This window comes from Pristiophorus japonicus, chromosome 9 (assembly GCF_044704955.1).
Source record: "Pristiophorus japonicus isolate sPriJap1 chromosome 9, sPriJap1.hap1, whole genome shotgun sequence".
Taxonomy (NCBI): domain Eukaryota; kingdom Metazoa; phylum Chordata; class Chondrichthyes; family Pristiophoridae; genus Pristiophorus; species Pristiophorus japonicus.
This window is the reverse complement of record NC_091985.1, coordinates 40543673-40566828: the sequence shown is the minus strand read 5'-3', so window position 1 is coordinate 40566828 and position 23156 is coordinate 40543673. Positions and strand designations below refer to the sequence as shown.

General features: G+C 45.2%; 1 protein-coding gene across 5 annotated transcripts in view; it reads right to left on the bottom strand.

The window, feature by feature from the left end:
- LOC139272593 (muscarinic acetylcholine receptor M3-like) overlaps positions 1 to 21776 on the bottom strand; it is a 362361-nt gene extending 340585 nt beyond the window's left edge. For 4 of the 5 annotated variants that reach the window (XR_011594895.1, XM_070888666.1, XM_070888664.1 and 1 more), the window contains exon 1: positions 21482 to 21776. The gene's annotated coding sequence lies outside the window, so the exon portion shown is untranslated. Of the gene's footprint in view, positions 1 to 21032; positions 21060 to 21481 lie in introns of those variants that run through there. The other variant, XR_011594896.1, reaches the window with a different exon arrangement.
- Between the last annotated feature and the right edge of the window lie 1380 nt (positions 21777 to 23156).

The following is a 23156-nucleotide window of genomic DNA, read 5'->3' as shown; positions in this document are numbered from 1 at the left end:
ATACAGAAAGCAGGAAACTATAGACCAGTTAGCCTAACATCTGTCATTAGGAAAATGCTGGAGTCCATTATTAAGGAAGTAAAGGTTAAACCTCTTGAATCCAGCACCCTCGGGACTTGGCCTGTGCCGCACCAGAGAATTTGCCGGACCACGGAAGGTCACGCAAACCCTAGACCCCACACTTAAAAATCCCACTGTCAGCAAAGTTTTAGAATTGCTTCCTACAAAAGCTATTTTTGCTATTCTGTAACTGTAGTACCATGGGCTCCGTAGCTTGTATATTGGCTGTGTTGTGGCTATTTTGATGTAAATAGGACTGATCTAGGGAGAGTGCTAGCAGGTTTGACGTGAGATTCGCCAACAGGTTGCACGGCAAGAGGGGTCGCTGTTTGATGCCAGGAGCCCTGTTGTTCAGCGCAGAGCCCATGCTGAAGCCGAGGTAGAGTAAATGGCTTGCGGCTCCATCACCCCACCGCCGGTCAGCAAGGGAGAAGCGGGCTGTGAGCTGTCGGTGTGCTGGATTAGAGAGGTTCAATTTGTAGTAGCAGGACATTTAGAAAATCATAATGCAGGTTTTATAAAAGGGAAATCATGTTTGACAAATTTGCTGGAGTTCTTTGAGGATGTAACAAACAGGGTGGATAAAGGGGAACCAGTAGATGTTGTGTATTTGGATTTCCAGAAGGCATTCAATAAGGTGCCACATAAAAAGTTACTGCACAAGATAAGAGCTCATGAGGTTGGGAGTAACATATTAGCATGGAGGATAGAGGATTGGCTAACTAACAGAAAACAGAGAGTCGGGATAAATGGGTCCTTTTCAGGTTGGCAAAGTGTAACAAGTGGGGTGCCACAGGGATTGGTGCTGGGGCCTCAACTATTTACAATCTATATTAATGACTTGGATGAAGGGACCGAGTGTAATGTAGCCAAATTTGCTTATGATACAAAGATACAAAGATAGGTGGGAAAGCAGGTTGTGAGGAGGATGCAAAGAATCTGCAAAGGGATAGAGATAGGCTAAGTGAGTGGGCAAAGATTTGGCAAATGGAGTATAATGTGGGAAAATGAGGTTATCCACTTTGGTAGGAAAAATAAAAAAGCAAATTATTATTTAATTGGGGAGAGATTACAGAGTGATCTGGGGGTCCTTGTACATGAAACACAAAAGTAATTAGGAAGGCAAATGGAATGTTGATCTTTATTGCAAGGGGGATGGAGTATAAAAGTAGGGAAGTCCTGCTACAACTGTACAGGACGTTGGTGAGACCATACCTGGAGTACTGAGTACAGTTATGGTCTCCTTAATTAAGGAGGGATATACTTGCATTGGAGGCAATTCAGAGAAGGTTCACAAGATTGATTTCTGAGATGAAGGGGTTGTCTTATGAAGAAAGGTTGAGCAGGTTGGGTCTATATGTATTGGAGTTTAGAAGAATGAGAGGTGATCTTATTGAAACATGTAAGATTCTAAGGGGACTTGACAGGGTAGATGCAGAGAGGATGTTTCCCCTTGTGGGGGAATCTGAACTAGGGGACATAGTTTCAAAATAAGTGGTCGCCCATTTAAAACGGAAATGAGGAGGAATTTCTTCTCTCAGAGGGTCGTAAATCTGTGGAATTCTTTGCCCCAGAGAGCTGTAGGGGCTGGGTCATTGAATATATTTAAGGTGGAGGTAGACTGATTTTCAAACGATAAGGGAGTCAAGGGTTATGGGGAGCAGGCAGGGAATTGGATTTGAGGCCGAGATCTGATCAGCCATGATCTTATTGAATGGAGGAGCAGGCTAGAGGGGCCAAATGGCCTACTCCTGTTCCTATTTCTTATGTTCTTATGTTCTAAGAGTGAGCCTTCCCTCCTCAGTTACACACATGTTTGCTCCCAGCAGCGATCACTGAAGAACCTTTGGGGAAGAGAGGGAGGGGGTATTTTCTCTGCCCTAACCTTTAGCCAGTTGTAACACCTCTACTACATCAAGCAGCTCAGTCCAGAGACCGAAACTGGTCCATATGGATCAGAAAAGCATTGGATAATTCATTTACCCATTAAGCATTGGGAAGCTTCCTCCTTAGCTGATTAGCTATATTGGAAGTGGTGCAAACAACAACAACTTGTATTTATATAGCACATTTAACGTACTGAAACGTCCCAAGGTGCTTCAGAGGAGTATTATGAGATTAAAAAATTGACACCGAGCAACATAAGTAGAAATTAGCACAGGTTACCAAACATTTGGTCAAAGAGGTAGGTTTTAAATAATGTCTTGAAGGAGGAAAGAGAGATAGAGAGATGGAGAGATTTAGGCAGGGAGTTTCAGAGCTTGGGGCCTAGGAAACAGAAGGCACGGCCACCAATGGTTGATCGATTATAATCAGGGAAGCTCAAGAAGGCAGAATTAGAGCAGAGCATACATCTCAGGGGATTGTGGGGCTGGAGGAGATTAGAGATAGGGAGGGATGAGGCCATGGAGGGATTTGAAAATAAGGACGAGAATTTTGAAATCGAGGAGTTGCTTAACCGGAAGCCAATGTAGGTCAGCGAGCACAGGGGTGATGGGTGAGCGGGATTTGGTGAGAGTTACGACATGGCCGGCCGAGTTTTGGATCACCTCTAGTTTACGTAGGGTAGAATGTGGAAGGCCAGCCAGGAGTGCGTTGGAATAGTCAAGTCTAGCCCTGGTCCTTGATTCTATTTTGAGGCCATTAATAGGATACTGTAACCATGAAATAGTCAGATTGTGATGGAGCTGATAATTAGTGGGTAAATATGGTCAAACTTTGTGGGTGAAAACCATAACCTATGTTTTCTGTCTCCCTCCCTTCCTTAATTGGGACATGTTTCAAGAAGAGTGGGACTGCTATCCTTACTGAGGATGTCCCCTTCGCCTCGGACCTTATTTCTAGCCACAAGGTCATTAATGCATGGGAGCCAAATTCCTCATATTCCCACAGTGAGTTACGACAGCCTGGTGGCTGAGACACGCTGTGGCAGTCTCTGGGGCCTGACGTAATGGGAGAAAGAGGAACTGTTTAGAATTTTGTTTTAAATCTTAAAATGTTACCTTTTGTTAGTGGGGCCTGCAAATAGCTACACTCTGACACATCCCGCCCTTTACTTTTTGACAACAAGGACCCCTCTGAATGCTGGGTGCCAGGGCCTAACAGGCAACTCTATGTTCCCATGTTCCTGTAGTGCAAAAGGCAGGAAGCACGGAAGAGGCATATTTACCATCAGCATCATCATAGGCAGTCCCTCGAAATCAAGGAAGGCTGGCTTCCACTCTTAAAATGAGTCCTTAGGTGGCTGAACAGTCCTATATGAGTCCCTGTCATAGGTGGACAGATAGTCATTGATGGTAAGGGAAGGTGGGACTGGTCTTTCCGCTGTCTGCGCTTGATTTCTGCATGCTCTCAGCGATGAGACTCAAGGTGCTCAGCGCCCTCCCGGATGCACTTCCTCCATTTAGGGCGGTCTTTGGCCGAGGACTCCCAGGTTTCAGTGGGGATGTTGCACTTTATCAGGGAGGCTTTGAGGGGCTCCTCTGTCCACCTTTGGCTCCTATGGGGCACAACGGATATGATTTTTGCAGCGCGACAACTGCAGGAAAATGCAGAGAACAGCGCCAGCCCTTTGACCTTACAAAAACCTTTGACACCGTCAACCGTGAGGGTCTATGGAGCATCCTCCTCCATTTCGAATGCCCCCAAAAGTTCGTCAACATCCTCTGCCTGCTTCACGACAACATTCAGGCCGTGATCCTTACCAATGGATCCATTACAGACCCAGTCCACGTCCAGACTGGGGTCAAACAGGGCTGCGTCATCACCCCAACCCTCTTCTCAATCTTCCTTGCTGCCATGCTCCACCTCACAGTCAACAAGCTGGAGTGGAACTAAATATATTTACTGTTGTGTAGGCATGCCTGTTCACTGTGTGATGTCTGTAACACTGTCATGCAACATTGAATGTACCCTTGTACTGTACACATCTTACCGATACACTAGAGGGTGCTGTTGCTGGAGACCCAGGGGTTGCCTGCACACGGCAGGTAACCCAGTATAAAAGGAACACACAGCTTGTTGTCAGCACTCAGGAGCTGCAAATAAAGGACTGCAGGTCTGCACAGTTTAAATACCATACCCTGCCTCATGGAGTCATTATAAAGGTGCTTACATACACTACAACTGACGACGGGAATACGGGATCACGAACTACACGCTCAACTTGGCTAACCTCAGCAACTTTCAGCATTTCAGAAGATAACCACCAAGAGCTGTGAGGAACTTGTAACAATCAAACAGGAACAACTAAAACCAAAAGAAAGCATCCTCACAGCCAGTGAGGTTCTACACTTACCGGCGACCTGAGGGCCAAGAAATTGCCAAGTATGCTGCACACTTAAGAAGACTAGCTGCACCGTGTGAGTTTGGCGACCACCTTAATGAAGCACTAAGGGACATATTTGTCATGGGAATCGGCCACGAAGGCCTCCTACACAAATTGTTCTCGGCTGACATCACGGTCACCCTGCAAAAAGCAATTCAAGTGAGCCAGGCCTACATGGTTTCGGCCAGCGACTCCAGGCGAATACTGACCCAGGCCTCTAAACCGGCAAGCGCAGTGCACCGCATGGACACTTCTAAAGGCAGAAATGCTGCCTCGAGTCCTGCAACCCTGAGTCCGCCACATGGGGCAAACCGGATGGCCCCGTGCTGGCGCTGTGGAGGAAACCACAGGTCCTACCAGTGCCGCCACAAAGACTATGCATACAAAGACTGCAAAGAAAAAGGGCACCTTCAGAGAATGTGCAGAAAAGGCTGTGCTCACTGTGTCTCTGATGAGTTGGCTAATCACCAGGGCTCCGACACAGATGAAGATGAAGCTGCTCTAACCCTGGGAGAGGAGTATGGAATCTTTACCTGCTCCACCGGAAGTTCTCTGTGGATGATGGAAGTGGACATCGACGGGGTCCCAGTTTCCATGGAGATCGACACAGGGGCGAGCCAGTCTGTGATGAGCCAAAAGACCTTTGAAAAAATTTGGAGGAATCCTGCCACTCGACCAAAACTGTCTCCTGTCCAGGCAAAACTGCTCACCTATACCAAAAGTAAAATCCAAGTCATTGGCAGTGTAGACATCCAGGTTTCCCAGGGCGGCGTGTTGCACAAACTCCCCCTGTGGATTGTAGCTGGCGACGGTCCCACGCTGCTGGGCAGGAATTGGATGAACCGGGTCTACATTAGGCGAAGTGGTGCTGTGGAAGAAAAGAGTACCACAGCCTGCCTGCAGCAAGACCACTGAATGGCTGCAGCACCACAAACACGTGGGAGAAAAGAGCACCACAGCCTGCCTGCAACAAGACCACAAAATGGCTGCAGCACCACAAGAACGTCGAAGAAAAGAGCACCACAAATTTGGCTGAAGCACACCAAGCAGCAGATCTGCATTCAAAATGGCCTCCTCCATGCCATGAGTCAACATGGAGGAGCATCATGTGACATCGAGCGGCCAGTCAGATTTGAAAGCTCCCTTAAAGGAGACCAGTAACCAAAAAAATTTAAAGGGAAAGTTCCAACTATTTGAGTATGCGGACTTTAAAGCTAAAGATGCAATTAAAGGGTGCAAGTATGAAAATGTATGCAATGTAACCATGGATTGTGATGCTGGTTTAACTTATGTGACTAATGAGATGAGATGAATAACAATAATGATAGAGATTGTGAAATGCCTAATGTAATCATGTCTGTTGAAACCAGGACATCCAAAAGTGATGCAAATGCTAGAATGTATAATGCAGGCTCGACTATGTGTGATCAGAGCCAAGGTGCCATGTATACTGGTAGGACACTGCCAAAGGACTGGGTCCTACAGGGACCATGCTAATGCCAATGGAATCCCCCTGAGGGAGACCCCCAGGTCCAGCAGGCTACCTGACCATGTAGCCTGGGCCTTTGGAACGAATGTGATGCCCCTTGCAGGACACACTCATGCAGTGGGAGCAGACCCACTGCAGGGACAGTGGTCAATGGGCAGCCCAGCCGCCACCAGTGGCAACCGGCACCAGACCAGCCTTAAGCCCCTGGCCACCAGGGCCAACACCCAGAAGCATGAGGCCAATACCCTCCAGCTTCCCTGGCAAACCCTGGGATGACCTGACCCTCATCCCCATTGGTGGACAAGGAGCCCACCCAGTCTTGTGGCCCTGCCTACCACCCCACAACTACCCACATCACAGTGTATACACACCACCCACTGCTGCCGTGGTTACCTCCCCGAGGGATCCCACAACAGTGACACCCACTTGGTTTGTGTGTGAGGGAGGGGGAACTTACGAGGCCAGCCTCAAGCACAGGGGTCACACCTGGCAACCACACAACCCTCACCACAACCTCCCATAGCCCACCACTGATCACCTCCCCTGGTCATGACAACTAGGATATGAAAAATGCTCAGGGCGGGGGGACTATTGTTGTGTAGGCATGCCTGTTCACTGTGTGATGTCTGTAACACTGTCATGCAACATTGAATGTACCCTTGTACTGTACACACCTTACTGGTACACTAGAGGGTGATGTTGCTGGAGACGCAGGGGTTGCCTGCACACGGCAGGTGACCCAGTATAAAAAGGAACACACAGCTTGTTGTCAGCACTCAGGAGCTGCTAATAAAGGACTGCAGGTCTGCAAAGTTTAAATACCATACCCTGCCTCGTGGAGTCATTACTAAAGGTGCCTACATACACTACATTTACCTTGGCCATATATGGGCAGCTGCATTCCTCCCCCACCCCCACCAATGGACCAACTAGCGGCAACAATGGGGAAACAGTGAGTTGCCCTCCACCTTAGCACCGCCCAGATCTTCCGAGAAATCGGTGGGAGAGGCAAATACGTTTACCAGGAACATTTCAGAGGTATATATACATATAACAAGGCAAAATATTAACTAAGAGCTGATGACATTGCTCATTTTCCTCGCACGATGTATTCTGATCTCAGCTGGAGTTGTCGAGTACAGCTCAAATACTTCTTTATAGTTAGGAAAATCTGCATTCAAATCTGCTCGGAGCTTTTCTTACACCTCCCAATGGACAGCCACTGAAGAGCACTGATGACCAACCCCTCAGCTGTGAGTGATCTTACATATGTCCCTGAGTTAATGAAGAGATATCAGCTCCTCATATATACTCCTCCTAAATCAATGAGAGACTTTGCCTGTTGTTTATTTGTCTGTAGCAATGATGAATTATCCATGCTAATGAAACCATGGGCAGCTGCATTCCTACCCACGGCTCGCCCCGCCCCCCCCCGACCCCCACCCCCACATTAGTCATTGACAAGGTATCCTGTCCTTCATATACCAGGATATATACAGGCAACATATCTCATCACAAGAATTTGTTTCAGACCATATAATTTAAGGTGGGACAGCTTATCATTAGCACCAAGGAATATATGCAAATTGATGAGATATTTTGCCTGTAACCAAAGATTGTGCATATCCCCCATGCCAATGCTGCAATGTTTTGTCCTGAGTACATTGCCTCCCACCTCTTGTCAATGATGCAGCCCCTAGAGCCCCGGTACCAACAACATAGGTAAAATAAGGGATGAGGTCCTACAGGAAGAATTCAGGGAGCTCAGAAGAAAATTAAAGGAGAGGACCTCAAAGGTAGTAATCTCCGGGTGACTACCAGTGCCACGTGCTAATGAGTATAAGAATAGAAGGATAGAGAGGATGAACACGTGGCTGGAAAGTTGGTGTAGGAGGGAGGGCTTTAAATTCTTCAGGCATTGGGACCGCCTCTGCGAGAAATGGGACCTGTACAAACCAGACGGGTTGCACCTCAACAGCACCGGGACCAATATCCTCGCGGGGCGTTTTGCTAGTGCTGTTGGGGAGAGTATAAAGTAGCTTGGCAGGGGGATGGGACCCTGAGAACGATTTCAAAAGGGAAGGAAATTAAGCTGAAATTGGATAGCAAGAATCTAGAAAGCGAATCTGTAAGACAGAGGAAACAGAGTTTAGTAAGTAGTAAGCAAGGAGGTCGTCCTGTGCTGAATGATATATACTTTAATGCAAGGAGTATAGCGAATAAGGCGGATAAGCTAAGAACACAGGTAGACACTTGGGAGTATGACATTATAGCCATTTCAGAAACATGGCTGAAAGAGGGGCAGGTTTGGCAGATCAATATTCCTGGATTTTTAGACAAGATAGAGAGGGGAGTAAAAAGCGGGGGGAGGGGGGGACGGGTTTGCAGTACTGATTAAATAAACTATTCCAGCGGTGAGGAGGGATGATATGTTCGAGGGATCATCAAATGAGGCCATATGGGTCAAATTGAAAAATAGAAAAGGGGCGATCACACTGCTGGCCGTGTATTATAGACCCCCAAACAGTGGGAGGGAGATAGAGGAGCAAATATGTAGGCAAATTGCTGTGAAGTCTAAAAACCATAGGGTAGTAATAGTAGGGGATTTTAACTATCCAAATATTGAGTGCGACAAATTTAGTGTGAAGGGTATAGAGGGTGCGGAATTCTTGGAATACATTCAAGAGAACTTTTTTAGTCAGTATGTAGCAAGCCCAACACGAGAGGGGGCGGTCTTGGATTTAGTTTTGGGGAATGAAGCTGGGCAGGTTGAAGGGGTATTAGTGGGAGAGCACTTGGGTGCCAGTGACCATAATTCAGTCAAATTTAAGTTGGTTATGGATAAGGACAACAATAGGCCTGGAATAAAAGTTCCAAATGGGGAAAGCTAATTTTGCTAAGTTAAGAAGTGATTTGGCCATGGTGGACTGGAAACAGCTGCTTGTGGGTAAATCAGTGTCGGAACAGTGGGAGGCATTTAAGGAGGAGATCTGGAAGGCTCAGGCCAAACATGTGCCCTTAAAGAAAAAGGCTGGGAAAAATAATTCTAGAGCCCCTTGGATGTCTAGGGACATAAAGGGGAGGATTAAGAAAAAAAGGGACGCTTATATCATATACCAATGGCTAAATACTATACAATCTTTAGAGGAATATAGAAAGTTAAGAGGCAAAATTAAAAAGGATAATAGGAATGCTAAGAGAAAGCACGAGAAATTCTTGGCCAGTAAAATTAAGGAAAACCTTAAGATGTTCTATAAATAAATTAAGAGTAAGAGGCTAACTAAAGAAAGGGTAGGGCCTATTAGAGACCATAACGGTAATCTTTGTGTGGAGGCAAAAGATGTTGGAGGGTTCTTAATGAATACTTTGCATCTGTTTTCACAAAGGAAAGGGGCAATGCAGATACTGCTATCAAGGAGGAGTATAATATTCTGGATGAAATAAGTATAATGCGAGAGGAAGTATTAAGAGGCTCAGCAGCTTTGAAAGTAGATAAGTCCCCAGGCCCGGATGAAATGCATCCCAGGCTGTTGAGCGAAGTCAAAGAGGAAATAGCAGAGGCCTTGACCATCATTTTCCAGTCCTCTTTGGATCTGGACGTGGTGCCGGAGGATTGGAAGACTGCTAATGTAGTACCCTTGTTTAAGAAGGGAGGAAGGGATAAGCCGAGTAATCACAAGCCTGTCAGCCTAATCTCAGCAGTGAAAAAATTATTGGGGAAAATCCTGAAAGACAGGATAAATCTGCAATTGGAAAGGCAAGTATTAATTAGGGTCAGTCAGCACAGATTTGTTCAGGGATGATCATATCTGACTAACCTGATTGAATCTTTTGAGGAGGTAACCAAGAGGGTCGATGAGGGTAGTGCATATGATGTAGTATTATAGACTTTAGCAAAGCTTTTGATAAGATCTCACATGGTAGACTGGTCGTGAAGGTTAAATCCCATGGTATACAGGGCAAAGTGTCAAGTTGGATCCAAAATTGGCTTAGAGGTAGGAAGTAACGGGTAATGATTGATGGAAGTTTTTGTGACTGGAAGAATGTTTCCAGTGGGGTTTCGCAGGGCTCAGTACTGGGTCCCTTGCTTTTTGTAGTACATATCAACGATTTAGATTTGAATATAGGGAATACGATTAAGAAGTTTGCAGATGACACTAAAATTGGCTGTGTGGTTGATAATGAAGAGGAAAGTCATGGGCTGCAGGAGGATATCAATCTACTGGTCAGGTGGGACAGAGCAGTGGCAAATGGAATTTAATTCAGAGAAGTGTGAGGTGATGCACTTGGGGAGGGCTAATAAGGAAAGGGTATACACATTAAGCAGTAGGCCACTTAATAGTGTAGATGAACAAAGGGACCTTGGAGTGCTTGTCCTCAGATCCCTGAAAGTAGGCCAGGTGGATAAAGTGGTTAAGAAGGTGTACGGAATGCTCGCCTTTATTGGCCAAGGCATAGAATATAAGAGCAGGGAGGTTATGCTTAAATTGTATAATACTTTGGTTAGGCCACAGCTGGAGTACTACGTGCAGTTCTGGTCGCCATATTGTAGGTAGGGCGTGATTGCACTAGAGAGGGTGCAGAGGAGATTTACTAGGATGCTGCCTGGAATGGAGAATCTTAGTTATGAGGACAGACTGGATAGGCTGGGTTTGTTCTCATTGGAACAGAGAAGGTTGAGAGGAGACCTCAATGAGGTGTACAAAATATTGAGGCGCCTGGACATAGTGGATAGTAAGGGTCTATTTCCATTGGTGGAGGGGTCTATTATGAGGGGACATAGTTTTAAGGTGGATGGTGGAAGATTTAGAGGGGATTTGAGGGGGGGAGCATCTTTACGCAGAGAATTGTAGGAATCTGGAATTCGTTGCCTGGCAGAGTGGTGGATGCAGAAACCCTCACCAGTTTTAAGAGATGGTTGGATGGGCACTTAAAGTGCAGTAACCTGCAGGGTTACGGACCTAGAGTAGGTAATTGGGATTAGACGGGATGACCTTTTGTTGGACGGAGCAGGTATAATGGTAAGTAATGGAAGGAATAGAATACGGTCAGGGTGATCTCCAGGACTAGTTTCGACCGCCTGGCTGGGTCGGAGAGGAATTTTCCTAGATTTTTTCTCCCTAAATTGGTCTGGGTTTTTAACTGGTTTTTACCTCTCCTAGGAGATCACATGGCTCCGGTTGGGGTGGAATGTAGAATGTTTCAGTATAAGGGGTTTCGCAGTTGTGTGAGGTAGACTGGTTGGGCTGGGTGCTCTTTGCCTTTCCGTCATTGTTCATAGGTTTATATATAATCTTTAGGGCTGCTGACCAAGGGCCTTGCAGCTCTTTGTCGGCCGGCGGGGACACGATGGGCCGGAATGGCCTCCTTCTGCGCTGTAAATTACTATGTTTCTATGTTTCTAGCTGCATGTACCTGATACCCGCCCCTCCCCCGCCTCCCAGGCTTTCCATCCCTCCCATTTCCTCAGCTATTAAAACATAGAAACATATAAAATAGGTGCAGGAGTAGACCATTCGGTCCTTCAAGCCTGCACCGCCATTCAATGAGTTCATGGCATTCAATTTGTCTTTAATATTTTAATACTTCTGTCTATTACTAACTGTTGCATTACTCCACCAATGCTTCCTTTCTATATTTGTTTGCCTAACTTATTAATATGCCTGCCTGGCATTTATATCCCAATGTTTTATGCAGTCAAAATATTGACTGTCTGTCCTCTCGTCAGATGCTGATTCCCCTGCTAAATGTTTCCAATGTTTTTCTGTTACTGTTTCCAGCATCTGCAGCATTTTGCTCTTTAACCTACATATATCCATCCGCCCCTCCGCCCCCGCCCCTCCCCCCGCCACAATGCTAATGATAAGGTGCCCCATCATCCTCTTTAATCAAAAGGACACTTATGGCAGTGAGCAGGGCTGCCACTAGAGGTCGTATGCAAGTGAAAAGGGTAATGCGTGTGTACTCATCTCCGACAGCACAAAGCTGCAACTCAGGGAAAAAAATAACTTGTACCTTTTAGATCTTATAATATATTCCAAAATCAAATCTCAATTTTACAAAAATATAATCTGCTGAATCTTCAAGTTCCATTGTTAGGCCCCCCAAAGCAAAGGGCGAGTTCAAACAGCAGCACCAGCATTGGTGTGGAGATATTGCCACTTTGCAGTGGATTGTTTGTTTTAAGTTAACAATGATATAAAAAATTGCATTAATATTTCAGCTTTAATGTAAAAAAAAATTCCCAAGGGCTAAAGAAGGAAAATGGACATCTAGCTGAAGGAGGAGGCATTAGGATGGGGTGACCAAAAAGTTGCTCAAAATTATGGGTTTTAAGAAGGAACGTAAAGGAGATAGGTGGCAGGGGTGGGCGGGGGGGGGGGTGGATTTTATGGAATTGGACAAGTTTAGGAGAGGGGTTTAGGGGAGGGATTTAGGGAAGGGGTTTGGGGGAAGTGGTTTAGGGGAGGGGACAAGGGGAGGGATTTAGGGAGGATGGGTTTAGGGGATGGGTTTCAGGGCAAAGGATTTAGGGGAGGGGGTTAGGGGGAAGGGGTTTAGGGGGAAGGAGTTTAGCCGGAGGGGGTTAGTGAGGATGGGTTTAGGGGAGCGGGTTTGGGGAAGGGGTTTAAGGGATGGTTTAGGGGGAAGGGGTTTAAGGGGAGGGGCCAAGGGAAGGGTTTTAGGGAGGATGGGTTTAGGGGAGGGGTTTCGGGGAAGAGGTTTAGGCAGAGGGGTTTAGGGGAAGTGTAGGGGAGGAGTTTAGAGAAAAGGTTTAGAGGAGCAATTTAGGGGAGGATGTGTTTAGGGAGGGGTTTAGGGGAGGGGCCAAGGGGAGAGGTTTGCAGGAGGGGTGTAGGGGGAGGGGTTTAAGGGAGGATGTGTTTAGGGGAGGAATTTAGGGGACGAGGTGTTTAGGGGGCGAGTTTAGGGGAGGGGTTTTGGGCAGGGTTTGGAGAAGGGGAAAGGGGAGGGGGTTTAGAGATTATGGGAAGGGTTTAGGGGAGGGGTTTGGGGAGAAGGCATATAGGGGGAGGGTGGAATGGCTTAGGGTGGAGGGTTTAGGGGAGGGTTTAGGGGATAAGGGGAGGAGTTTAGGGAGAGGGGTTCAGGGGAGAAGGGGTTTAGGGGAGAAGGGGTTTCGGGTGGAGGGGTTTAGAGGAGGAGATGAGGTCTTGGGGAGGGGTTTAGCGGCAGGGGCCAAGGGGAGGGGTTTGGGGAGTGGTTTAGGGGAAGGGTCTAAGGGGAGAGTTTATGGGAGAAATTTAGGGGAGGAGGTGTTTGGGGCAGTTTTAGGGGAGGAGTTTGGGGGAGTGGGATGGGGAGGGGTTTAGAGGATTATGGGAGGGGTTTAAGGGAGGGGTTTAGAGGATTATGGGAGAGGTTTAGGGTGGAGGGGTTTAGGGTGGAAGGGTTTAGGGGAGAAGGGATTTAGGGGAGAAGGGAATTAGGGGAGAAGGGAATTAGGGGAGGGGTTTAAGGGTGGAGGGGTTTAGGGTGGAGGGGTTTAGGGGACTGGGGAGTGGTTTACAGTGGAAGAGATTAGGGGAGCGGTTTAGAGGAGGGATTTAGGGGAGAATGGGTTTTGAGGAGGGGTTTAGGGAAGGGTTTAGGGTATTGGGGGAGACGTTTAAAGTGGATGGGTTTAGGGGGAGTGGTTTGGGGGAGGGATTATGGGAGAATAGGGGAGGGGTTTAAGGGTGGAGGGGTTTAGGGTGGAGGGGTTTAGAGGAGGAGGAGAGGTTTCGGGGAGGGATTTAGGGGAGGAGAAGGGGTTTAGGGGATGTATTTCAGGGGAGGGGTTTAGAGAATGAGGTTAATGGAGGGGGAGTGGTTTAGGGGTGGAGGGGTTTAGGGGTGGGGTTTGAAGCATTGGAGAAGGTTATAAAGATGGAGAGGGCTGAGTCCATGAAGGGATATAAACACACAAAGCAGAATTTTTAATTTTAGGGGTTGAAGTAGGCAGTCTTTGTGACAGAAGATTGGCACGCAAGCTCAGGCCAGGGTCAAACAGGGCACTGATGGTGCAGTGGCCAGGGGCGGGCGGATGAAAGCGCTGGTGCAGGTGTGCAGTGTGTGTCTAGGACAGATGATAATGACTGTATACTTTGCACTGCTTCACTTTTTCTGAGAAAATTGTGGCTCATCCAAGCCTGGATGTCAGACAAGTAGAATGATACACAGAGGCAGTGGAGGGGTTAAGAAGGTGGTGGAGAGATATAAGTGAGCGAAGCTGACTCTTTGTCTGCAGATGCTGCTGTCAAGGGGCAGCATGTCGAAAGGGAAAACACCAAGCCACGATTGATCAATTAAGGGCGCTCAGTTCAAATACACACATACACACACGTGCAGGGATACACAGACAGAAGCACACATCACAGGGATACACGCACACATGCACACAAATATATTACAAACATATCTATTTATAAAAGAGACAGGAAAGCATATATGCAGAGGTATACATAAGTACATGCAAACTCATACAAATATGTATAGAATAGATCGTGGGCTGACTTTTCGGCTTTGCTGATTTTTGGGCAGTAATGGCGTCGGCGGGGCGGTGAAGTTTGCACCCGGGAACAGTTTACGCCTCGGTCATCAAAATTGGGCAGCTGGGTGCACTGCTAAGGGAGACATTATACACCCCTCTTAGGTCATATCATGGGAAAATCCTGAGCTAAAGAGCCAGGCAGGGAGCATTCCGAGAGTCGCCTGGGAACAAAAACAAAACCGATAAAAAACCCCACATAAACATTCCCAATACATACATTGCCCGTGTCACCACAACATAAATTGCAAAAAAATTAAAAGAAAAAACAAACACACTTACCTTAGGAGTCCATTACTTACCTCTCTACAGTCGGTATAGGTTGGACCGCCTGATTTCCCAGGCGGTCACTGTGGGGCGCGTTGCGGAATGTACGGGACGAGCAGAAGTCAAAACTCACGCCCGTGTCACAACCAGGGTTGCTGCTCGACACCATTGCAAAACCGGCCCCGAAAACCCCTGAAAACCCCGCGGGGCGCTGGAGGCTGACCGCCTGGCCAAAACACCTCACCACTGCCATTGCCGCCACACCAGGCCAATAAACGGAGCACGGAAGACACGAAAATCCGCCCCCATATATTTTCACAAATTTCATATTATTTACAAGAAATCTCTTTTCTGATATTTCCATTATCTCTGCACATATCATCATCATCGGCAGTCCCTTTTAATCGAGGAAGACTTGCTTCCACTCTTAACACGAGTTCTTAGGTGGCTATACAGTGCAATACGAGAACCACAGCCTCTGTCACAGGTGAGACAGATAGTCATTGAGGGAAAGGGTGGGTGGGACTGGTTTGCCGACGAGACTCGAGGAGCTCAGCGCCCTCCCGGATGCGCTTCCTCCACTTAGGGCAGTCTTTGGCCAGGGACTCGCAGGTGTCAGTGGGGATGTTGTACTTTATCAGGGAGGCTTTGAGGGTGCCCTTGTAATGTTTCCGCTGCCCAACTTTGGCTCGTTTGCCGTGAAGGAGTTCCAAGTAGAGCGCTTGCTTTGGGAGTCTCGTGTCCGGCATGCAAACTATGTGGCCTGCCCAGCGGAGCTGATCAAGTGTGGTCAGTGCTTCAATGCTGGGGATGTTGGCCTGGATGAGGACGCTAACGTTGGTGCGTCTGTCCTCCCAGGGGATTTGTAGGACCTTGCGGAGACATCATTGGTGCTATTTCTCCGGTGACATACACTGAAACCATGGAAGCATCTTCAGTATTTAAGGGATTTTCCACACCCGCTTCAACAGATTACAGAAAATATATCTTTATTCAAGGGAGGGTGAGAGACCGTATCCTTGGCTTGTGATTTAATGGTGTAATTCCAGCACAAGTACCCAAAGGAAAGGTATAAAGAATCAAAAAATACTTTGGAGCTCTTAAAATATTACTGGATGATCTGTTGTGTGACACGTGTAGAAAGGAATTCAAGGCACTTTGGTCTAGATTCTCCTCTCTGCAGCGGGGCAGGACTTACACCTGCCCCGTTGTCACTTGGATAGCCACTGTTGCACCGGAGGAGATGGCCAGCCAATCAAAGCGGGCAAGAAGATTCTATTTTAGGCCTTGGCCCCATTGCAGAGAGGAGAATCTAACCCAAGATGCCTTAGATTCCTTTCTACAAGTGTCACACAATAGTAATAGAGGGAGAGGGCTTAGAAGTGGCCTTAACAGGCAAGGCCGTCTCCCTCCATTGAAGGACTTTGTGGACTTAACACTGTTGCTCCAAGACCTACCGTCACCTTTCTCCTGGTGGTCTGTGGGGATGGTGGAGAAAGGAGGCAATTGGGCCAACAACCTGGGCCCCACGAGTATTTGCATGTGGTAGGCAGGGAAGGGGTGGGCAGCTGGCGGAAGTGCCAGCAGGGCAGGGGGAGGGAAATCGAGTTTGGGGCAGAAATGTCGCAATCGGCCTTAATGCCCAAATATACCTCCTTTCCCACTGCTGTCCTGCCCAATTACAGGCGGGATAGTGGAGGAAAATCCAAATCTTTCTGGTCTGTTAATTAAAAGAAACATTTGGAATTATAACACTGTTACTAATTTATTAATTTATGAAATTCTTAAAATAAAGCGTGGGTGGGGAGGGGTCGGACAATTGCAGGAAGTGCAAATTGAGAAGTGTAAGTGAGTTAGTACTGGGTTTAAACAAGCTCAGACTGAAGGGGTGAAAAGTTTCCCCTTACTCACCTGTGAGAGTCATACATGAATGACCTTAGGTGCTGACAAACTACAGGCCCACTGGTTGTCAAATGTAGGGAAAGTGTTCCATTAATGAGTATTGACATCCCTCATCTTAATGGGAACAAAAGTCCACCAAAAAGGATCAATTCTGAAGGAAGGAAGAAAAGTTCAACTCAAGGGTTGTAACCTCGTTATTTTATTTCTGTGAAAGGATTACAAGAACTCCATGGGGAACCAGGATCAGTTTTATGTGGCTAAGGTGAGCCCCACTTGCCTGACTTCTGTTAAGCCTGAATTTTAAGCAGGTATCCAATTACATAATGTTATAGTGCAGTGCTTACAATGACAAGGAACTGTCTTTCCAAATTAAACTTGCATTTCTCTGAGTGCTGTCTGCAGTACTTTGCAAAGTGCACACACAAGATAGGTCGGAGACAATGAGCAGTCGATTACATCATTTGACCATTGGCAAATTGACTTCAGGAAATTCTTCACTCTTTAATGTTTGCAGTTTCCTGGCTTTACAATGGTGCAATTAAAATTGAGTGCTTCCAACATTATCTGTTTTTATTTTAGGATAATTCAAATGTTGTCCGACTTTCTTGGCTCCTTACGAGTTGAGATTTTTGTTGGTTATCATTAGCATCATGGAGATCATGGAGAGCAAAATTATGCCTCGCAAGAGAAACAAATTCACAAATCTATCATATTATTGTAAAGTGATATATTTTTTTAAATACACTGAAGCATGGGAAGGGGCAAAGATTGGCATAATATTCTTTCACCTCTGGGATCTGGCTTGGAACCTAGCTCAACCTGATGGGATGAATTCTCTCTCTCTCTCTTAATATAAGAGACCTGAGATACTGGGGTGCTCAACGAATTGTATATCTTTAATCAAATATTAAATATATTTTTATTGAGAACTCCATAGTAAAAAATAAAAAGATATCCAGTTTTGGTCTCATTGTGTACAGTTTTGGTCTCCTAAGCTGAGGAAGGACATTCTTGCTATTGAGGGAGTGCAGCGAAGGTTCACCAGACTGATTCCAGGGATGACAGGACTGACATATGAAGAAAGACTGGATCGACTAGGCTTATATTCAATGGAATTTAGAAGAATTTAGAAGAATGAGAAGGGATCTCATAGAAACAAATAAAATTCTGACGGGATTGGACAGGTTAGATGCAGGAAGAATGTTCCCAATGTTGGGGAAGTCCAGAACCAGGGGTCACAGTCTAAGGATAAGGGGCAAGCCAGTTAGGACTGAGATGAGGGGAAACTTCTTCACTCAGAGAGTTTGAGCATGTGGAATTCTGTACCACAGAAAGTTGTTGATGCCAGTTCATTAGATATATTCAAAAGGGAGTTAGATGTGGCCCTTACGGCTAAAGGGATCGGGGGTATGAAGAGAAAGCAGGAATGGGGTACTAAAGTTGCATGATCAGCCATGATCATATTGAATGGTGGTGCAGGCTCGAAGGGCCGAATGGCCTACTCCTGCACCTATTTTCTATGTTTCTATGTTAACTATAGCATTCAGTGATGTTACTTGGCTGGTCAACCAGCAAGGTGAGGAGGTATAGACTTCTTCTCATGGTGCACCTTGGCAGTATCACTGCAAAGGAATATCTCCTGACTACACTACTCAATTTTGCCCATGGCAGGTCGACCACGAGCTAGAGAGACGATCTTCCACCTCTCAATTGGTCTGGGAAAATGTCAGTTCCTGTATCATTCGAGCATTTCCCTTAGTAGGTTGACTGGGCAGGGGGAATTGCTTCCTGCCCCTTACGGCAGTGTATCTCACGGTAGGTTTACTGACAAACACGCGAGGGGGCAAGAGGAAGAATCTCGCTATGCAGCTGTCAAGTGTGACAGACCAGCTCTGGAGTTCCACGTGGTTGGACAATTCAGGCATCCTTGACTGAGAAGGATAATATGGATGTAAATTGGTTTGGTGGGAAACTGCCAAATACAGACATGAGTTGACAAACCGACAAGCTGGTCTCTAAAAACAACATTTTCATCAGAATCACTATCTGGATGACTATGCTTTTTTCATCTATTGTCTAAATTAAGGGCAACAGGTTAAAAGAGCTTCACTTAAAGGTAAACTGGTGACAGCTCAGGGAACGTAATGAACCCTCCATTTGCACATTCGCACAATGTGAATAGTTGGTATATTTTTGCCTTTCCTTTAAAAATTGTCTCCTCTTACAGAAAGATGTTTCTATATTTGGGCTCAATTACTTCATAGAATCCTTGAATTAGTTTTCCAAGATTGTGTTGCCATTTCGGGGAGCATCTTTTAATTAGCAGTTATGTATTTGTGCAGAATGCTTGATGATAACAACCTTATGCAACACCGTAAATAGTCAGAATCTCCTGAAGGATAGCGTCATTCCCATAAAAATTACAATGTCATCAGACAATATTAAAAAATCAATATATTTTGTTCATTTGCAGCAAAAAAAATACAGTACATAGAAAACAATTATGAGCCAACAGTGAGTAACCAGATTGATTTAGCTGAGAGATTTCAGACCACATCATAAAGAGAGAGACGCTTGGGCATACTAAAATTGTAATCTTAACTCCGCTAAATTAGGAAGATAACAATAGCTTTTAAAACTCCTTTTTAGTTGTTTTTTAAAAATGTATTTGTTTTGTTTAGGAGTTTTTAAGATGTGCGTGCGGGCTATTATTGGGGTATGATTCACAAGATATTAATTGCTCTATGTTACCTCATCATATGCCCAATCTTGATCCATAAGCCAGACAGCGAGTCATGGCAGACTATTTGACTTTGGGGGGCCTCACAGTCAAGCCTGAACCTGTCGTTGAAAACATCTTACACCTGTGGACGGGTCACTTGACAGTGATCAGCAGCAGGGTCGCTGGATGATTTTCTTCTCCTCCCTAGCCCAAGAACACCAGGTCGACTTGCCACGGCCTGGCTGAGATTAACTAGGTCAGGTCAGGTCAGAACTGGGGTTGAAATCTGTATTTCCCTTGGTTGCATGGCTCATTGCCATGTCACACAATGCATTTCCCTTCCAGCTTGTGGGGGGAATGAGTTGTGATTTTGGTTTAATTGATGACAGCTGATGTGCACATTATTTGTCCTTGATGCATGATGACATTCATGAAAAGGTATCATTGACTCTGAATCAGTACATTGCAAGAATCAGTACCTATTAATTCACACTAACTTTATTAATCCATGGGCTATATGTCACTTAACCCTTTAAAAACTGATACTGCATTGCAGACATCCAAAGAGATACAGTTAACCATTTGAAGACTGAAGCAGATTTTTTTCCCCCATAACGAAATTTCGTCATGCCTTATTTAAAAAGAAAAAAAGCTAATTAAAGCAAGCAACGAGCTTTAGAACCATTCGACAGGTCTGTACATGTTCCTGATTATGATTATTTGCATAAAGTCCATTTTTACAAATATTCAGTATTTAAATTCAGTTTGTGTTTTACAAGCAGCAGGGATGGTTGGTCTGAAAGGCTGTTTTTATTTTGTACAGTATAAAAACATTAACGAATGATCAATCCATGTTGATATACACCAGCTTTTAACCTTAGCAAAATCTCATAAAGACAAGGCACTTCAGGGGGAGTCTGCTGTAAATGTTCAAAACTCTATCAACCTCTGATTAGTCTTTTTAAAGAAAACATCTTTAACACATCTTTTCACTGGGCAGTTTTAAACCAGTCTATCTGTTTGTTTAAATCTCTCAATATATGAATGATTGCAACCAGTTTGTTTTTGTGTTACAAGATGTGCAGTGTTTAGTTAGGAAAAGCATAAGCGAGGGAGAAGGCATGGGATTAAGTGCTTGCTGTTTATTTTCTTGCAGATGGCAAAGTCAAGTGCAATAGCAGAGATCCCGGCAGGCTGTGAACAGTAATAAACGGACACACCGGCCGGGCAGTTAGAACCAGTAATTAGTGACAGCTGGTTTTCGCGCAGGGTTGGGAAGAGGATTGTGTTTTTTTTCCCTTTCTCTTTTGCAGTTGTCCATGACTGACCCAACTTCCCACAGTTGTTCTGAAGCGCCGCATTCCTGGACCACGAACCCGTTACTCTCAGCTTTAATTGGTCCACATTTAATCGCCTCGTCCGTAGGGACTCATGGAATCGAATAATTAGTAGTTACAAGTCAAAAAGACGCCTTGATAAAAGACCCACTGACAGAAACGAACAGCAGAGCTAAACTCAAATGTCGATTCCTTTTCCCATTAACCAGCCGAAAGCGTGCAAATTCCTCAGCAGTAAATCACGGACACCAGAATTACGCTGATTTCAATGGAAAAGCTCACTCGATATAGGCTGCGTGTTTGCCATGTCCTGCAGTAGGAGGTTGTGGTGACATCGACTTCTCCAGTCGACTCAATACAAGCACACAATACAGTGGCTCGGCCGTTACTTCATGTCATCCAAGCTGCACCATGAGAAACAAAATCATTACCTCACAAAACACTTTTAAAATGAGATCTCCAAAATGCTGATGAGCAAGTATCTTGACTATCAAAAAAGAAAGAGGAAAATGATTTTGCTACATTTGTCAGCTGCAACATTTTGCAACACTTGTCAGCTGCATAGTTGATGATACGACAGCAGGAACTGGATTCATATCTAAACTTTGGTAAACTACAGCATTATCAGGAGCGATACAGGATGCAAGAGCTGCATAAAGAGCCTTGTTTGGAGGATTATACGCCTGATCTTTAAGTACTTTAGCTGTCACCTAACTGGTAGTGCAACACATTGTGTAAACAGTATCAACAGCACATAACAATTACAATGGACTTTTTTTGAACCTTCCACATAGCTACAAATAACAACAAAAAATGAATCTCTTACCTTTTCCCTTCTGCGCACATGTGAATTGGATGTGATATACAGAATAATCAGTACGGTAACTTTGCTGTCCCATTCTAGATATTAATCCACCAAAAGCTTGTACAATTCTAACGAGGATCCTCTCACTGTGGCGCCTGCATTCTCCTTTCAGTTAGTCCTTGTGTTAGCACTCTCTACGACACACTGCTTTTGGCTTCGAACCTCTGTTTAACTGACTTGTACTGGAATGCCTTCAGGCACTTGTGAATTGCTGCCGCCCACGTGCTGGGCTGATTTGTTGCTGTGCTTGTGATGTCATGGCCGGCACACCTACTTGATCTATATGCACACAGTGAGTTGAAGGATAGATGAAGAATGCTGATGTACAAAGTGACAGGCCATGCTGCTCTGCTAAGGTCGCAGATTTGCTCACCTCTTGTGGACATAGGTCATTTTCAACTTCCTTCTGCTTGTAAAATACATTGAGATAACAGATCATACAAAAACTTGCAGGTGGTCCTACCTCACAAATACTGCCTGTTTTTCCTATTCATGTATACTTTGCAATGATAATTACTATTGGCCAGTGCAGCTAGTGTTATATGAGTTAAATAAATTATCCACTAAATATTAAAGTAACTCAACGTAAATCTGCAATCCATAAGAGGTAAGCATTGAGCGTCAACGAGACAGAAAAACTGCAATGTATCAATTCCCTACACAAGTAAAACTTCAACATCTTCTTGCAACCTGACTTTCACGCACAAGCTCTCTGCATCATTCCTGCTTAGAGTTGCCAAATTTTGCTTGCCAGTCCTAACAATAGTTATATATTTAAGTAATAATGGATGAGGAGATGCATGTATTCATTTTTTTTTAAGCAGTGAGGGTAAACCTCTCATCGACACGGTTTAAAAAACGGCTAACACTGCCACGTCTTTGAATTCATCGTTCAAATTAGCCCTTATATTCCATTCACTGATCTGCCAGAATGGGGGAAAAAAATCAATCGCCATTTTAAAATTAAAGTGTTATGACCTCCCAAACCTCTGATTGGTTTCCCAACTTCTAAATGCAACTATTCATGTGAACAGATTCCTAATGCAGAGATATAAGGAGGCTACATTAAAATTCGAAAATCAACCTTGTGAGTATATCTTGAGGGTTTGCTACAGTAGCCAATCGCAACATTAATAGCGATTCCTCAGCTATCTCATTTGTAAGTCATTCAGCATAGTACTTATTAACCCCTGGAGATAATTTGTATCAATTTTTTTTGCTTAAATGTGACATAAAGATTTGCAAGCTGCAATTCTATTCATGCATTCTGTAGTCATCACAGCGCAGAGCAGAGAAATTTGAGCAGGTTCCAAATGTCAGCAGTACTCTAGGGCTGAAATACAGTTTGAAACTAATTGATGGCTAATTATGATTGCTTATAACATATCCCGAATAGTACTTGATTTCTCGCTTTATTTCCCTCATTCATTCTTCCTCTCGGGGATGTAGCAGCTAGTGCTGGTGAGACAGTCCCAAGGCAACCCTTGTGGAAGCGAACATCTTTCAAGTTCGAATCCCGGCAGCGAGTGTCCGCAGGGCATTTGGTGACAGGATACACTCAACCACATCTGATCCTGTCCTCGTCTGACACCCAGCAGAGATCATACAATACTGATCAGCACAAGTAAATCGGACT